General features: G+C 38.1%; 1 long non-coding RNA gene across 1 annotated transcript; it reads left to right on the top strand.

The window, feature by feature from the left end:
- The first annotated feature begins 1,287 nt into the window (after window positions 1-1,287).
- Window positions 1,288-2,038, top strand: LOC127162557 (uncharacterized). Its single transcript, XR_007827380.1, has 2 exons — window positions 1,288-1,373; window positions 1,794-2,038. It is a non-coding gene; the product is annotated as an uncharacterized LOC127162557 (long non-coding RNA).
- Window positions 2,039-4,052: the final 2,014 nt, after the last annotated feature.

The following is a 4,052-nucleotide window of genomic DNA, read 5'->3' as shown; positions in this document are numbered from 1 at the left end:
TTGCATAAGTAAAAAGTGTGATTGTTTTTGTAACTTATTATTACCTATCAAAAAATTGTTTTTTACTTACCTTCACAATAAATTGCTTCTACAAAACTCTATTTAAGTGTTTATATCCAAAGTAATACGTCACGACCCGCTCACATGCTGCAGCAGAACAACGACATCGATGCTCATTGTCACCTGTACCGGACCAGTTTCGGATTTCTTTGGAGTTTTTGGGGGCTTTATACAGCGTGCAACACATGTAAGTAACTATTTACATCGCATAAATTTAGGTTTTAGCCGAATGAGCACGCATTTATTGCACTATAAAATGTAAAGGCGTCGCCAGGTTTCAGACAGTAACGTTAAGTTTGTCAGTTTTGCAGGCGCCATGCGGCCTTACCGAAGGTCTTGAAATTAACATTAATCTTAAAACGACTATCGCTAACGTTAACGTAGGATAGGTTTATGTGAGATATATTGCCAGCTTACGTTTCTACTTAGTCTGGGTGCTTTAAAAAAACATCGTCGTTTTGTTTGTTTAAGGAGTCTAATAACGTTAGCCTCGGTGAATGTGAATTATTTTGTCTCAAATCACTCGTCTTAAATGTTCTGCCTCTTTCCGAATTAGCTAGCAAAACACTAGTAGAATGGTCTCTCATCCTCGTACATGTGTCAGTTAAAAGTTACTTTAACTGCTAGGTTTGTAGTCACAGTTGTTGTCCCTGCATGATTGAAAAAGATGAGGACATTATATTTTTGGCGCTTCTCTCGGCAACGTATCATAAAAATTCGTAAACGCTTTAACTTAATATTTTGATATATTTGGTTGAAATATTTTATATTGTCTTAAACCATTTGTTCAACTAAAAAGATTTAATATTTATTTTGCATTGCAATAACATCAATGATCCTGAGTTTTTCATAAACTCTTCTTTCATTTGTGTTGCTTCTTTAGAAGACCATCAGATCTACTGATCTGGAGCAGCTGATCAACGCATCAAGAACTTTTATTGGAACTGATACAGGTGAGGCAAAAGTAGTAACAATGTTGCAGATGCATATTAATACAATAAGTACTTTATTTACTTGTCTTGCCTAATTGGGTGAATATTGCAAAAAAAAAAAAAAAAAAAAAAAACATTTTTGTTTACAGCTCCTAATTCATATATAATATAAAGCTCTGTTGAATAGGTAGTACAGAACCACACTAATAATGACATTGTATGTTTGTTGTTATATTGACCGCAAGATTCAGTTTTTTCATTATTCACTTACCAACTATAGGATCCAAAAGTACCTCTGTGGTGAAGAAGAGAGACGTGACTCTGAGAGGCCTCATTGAATACATGGGAGAGAGTGGGCAAGAGCTAATCTCTGACTACTATGTAAGTATTGTTTAAAAAGCATAGTTTGACTTTTTTTGGGGAAAAGCACTTATTCCTCAGATACTGCATCAATCTTAAGTCTGTCTGAGTTATAGTACGGAGCTGGAGTTGGGGATCGGTTCTGGCTCTGTAAAAGTTCAAAAACACACCTACAAACACCCAAATGTATGTGCAGGAACCAGGGTCCAAAATTAACCTTATGGTCTTCCAGTTGCTTGTAGACTTGATTTAAAAAATACTGTCATATTTTTCAATTGCAGTTTCACAAAAGTAAAATCCTTGTTTTACATTAATGCAGGAGTCATAATCATCTGATGATATAACTGTAAGAGTGGCATTTTCAGTACTTTTACTTAACCACACCTAGCTTTTGAAGATTGTTCTCTGTTGCCACTTATTGTTCTGTTTATTCTCATACAGGGAAAAACGGAGAGCAGTGTCCATGAGGACTTGAAAATATGCAGATATATGTCTGCCGTGAACCAGATGCAGTGGGCATCATCTTTGAGGGAATCCCAGTGCTTACTGATCTTGGAAATCTGGCCAGGGCGTGTTGCCTGCTTCTGGGGATGACATGCTCTGAACCTGCAGTATCCACCACAACTCTGCAAAACATTTGAGGTGTTCCAAAGACTTTTTGTGGGACTTGACACACTGCGCCCAAAGGCTTCCTCCCGATTCATGACACTCAAAAACAAACTTCTGAGTTAGTTGGTCAAATGCCAACCTCACACTAAATGGCAATCTTGTTGTTTTTTTGTAGAGTTTTTCAGAAGATTGTTGTGAATGTTTAATTGTTACTTGGCTGCGGTTCAGAGCTTCTGTTATATAAACCATTTTATGGTAAAATGTTTTAATACATACTAAGATATACTGTACTGTGCACTTATGGATTGAAGCTGAAGTCAGTTCTTTCTTGTCAAATGCTGTGATCCTGCTTCCCTGTGTTTTATTTTAAATTTAAATGTTGTGTGTTGAAGGTGTTCTTGTAAGGATTTATGTAAGATTATGCTTTTTTTTATGTTTCTTTGGTTCATCACTCTTGCTCGGTGGGCAGTTTAACTTAGAACAGTGTGGTAGTCAAGCACAGACTTCTTCAGTTCCTGGATAAGTCTCCAGCTTGTGGGCACTTGATGTGCTGAAGTTAGTTTTGTTATATCAAATGCTGAGGTCAGAGGCCCTTTATTTTATTTTATTTCATTTCAATGTCAAATGTTTTATTGAAATATAGCACAGATTGTGCTTCAAACATGTTATTGTATTAGTTTATTATGTTTTAATACATACGAAAATGTACTGTACTGTGCATTAAAGTCAGTCCTTTAGTGTTCTATGCTGCACTTAAAGATGAGGTTAGAAGTTTCTGTAATTTTTAATGTTAAAATGTTTACAACATTAACATAAAAATTGATTACAGAAACTTAGTGCACTTAATTGTTTGTATATGGCAGCTGTTATAGAGTAATAAACGTTGGAAACGAATACCTCTCTTTCCTTATTAATTAAAGTTATGGCAATGCTAACTAATTATTTCAAGTGGATTGAAGAAATAATTTGTCTAAATTAATAGAGTAATAGAGTAAATTAATTAATTAAAATCAAAAAGTTTATTTTTTTATTTTAAATGTTACTTATTTTAACTAAGTATGATTTGGTCAATATGCTGCTCTTCGTCACAATGGTTAAACTCAAATGTTTTGCTTTATATTGTAGACTGTACTTAATTTTTTAGCATACAGTAAAATAAATAATACTGATTTTTACCAAATCAAAATAACAAGAAGTTCACTAAACTTACAAAAAGTAGTTGGAAAATGTTGCCTTAATTTTTTTGAGTTGAATCTAAGTAACAGTTTTTACAGTGTAGACCAATCACAAAGGACTGTGCCCTCTGACCATTCACAGCAGTGAGAGCTCACGGAAAGCAGGGGTTTAGAGAGACTGATTCTTCGAGTCGTTTACGAATCATTTCGAAATTAGGTAAAATTAAATCTATTTTTAGAGTAAACTAAACTGTTTTTTGACCTTGCATACATGTAGAGACCAGAGAGCTTAAAGCACGTGCGGTGCATGTAGCCGGCAGCTTCTGTCTTTCAGCAAGCGCTCTGTGTGTGTGTGTCACTCTGTTTTTTTGTGCTAGTTCGCACAGCTTTTATTTGAGAGTGTCACTATGTCCTACAAAGCATTCTTACGAATATAAGCAGTGGCATTTAGACTGTGTGTTCCTCTCTGCCTGCGTTATTTCGGGTGGGGATACACACAATCTATTTGTTGTCTGTCTGGGAGTGAAGCATGGGAGTCAGTTCTCGAGGGAGCTGACTGCCCGCGTTTGCGTTCCCCGCGCTCAGCTCCCGCTTCTGCCGAGGCAGGGCGGCGGCTGTGATCGTGGGGATCGCATTTAGATCTACGGACGGGTTAGAGACGGGTCCGCTCTATCTCTGCCTTTCTCCCTAGATCTAGCGCTCTCTCTCTGGGTCGGAAGCCCGCGCTGCGGTTCTTCCCCCCTTGAGTGAGAGCTCGCGGCGAAGCAGGCTGTGTCAGCTCCCGAGGGGGCTGACTGCCCGCACTCTCGCTGCGCACGCTTCGTTCCCGGAGGACTCTTTTCGAGGAGGGAGCCCTCGTGAACTTCCCCGCGGCTCGGGTCCCACTTTGCAGAGGCAGAGCGGCGACTGTGGCCGT

This window comes from Labeo rohita, unplaced genomic scaffold (genome assembly GCF_022985175.1).
Source record: "Labeo rohita strain BAU-BD-2019 unplaced genomic scaffold, IGBB_LRoh.1.0 scaffold_968, whole genome shotgun sequence".
NCBI classification, from domain to species: Eukaryota; Metazoa; Chordata; class Actinopteri; order Cypriniformes; family Cyprinidae; genus Labeo; species Labeo rohita.
Note: the sequence above shows the minus strand (reverse complement) of the source record. Positions and strands in the feature narration are given on the sequence as shown.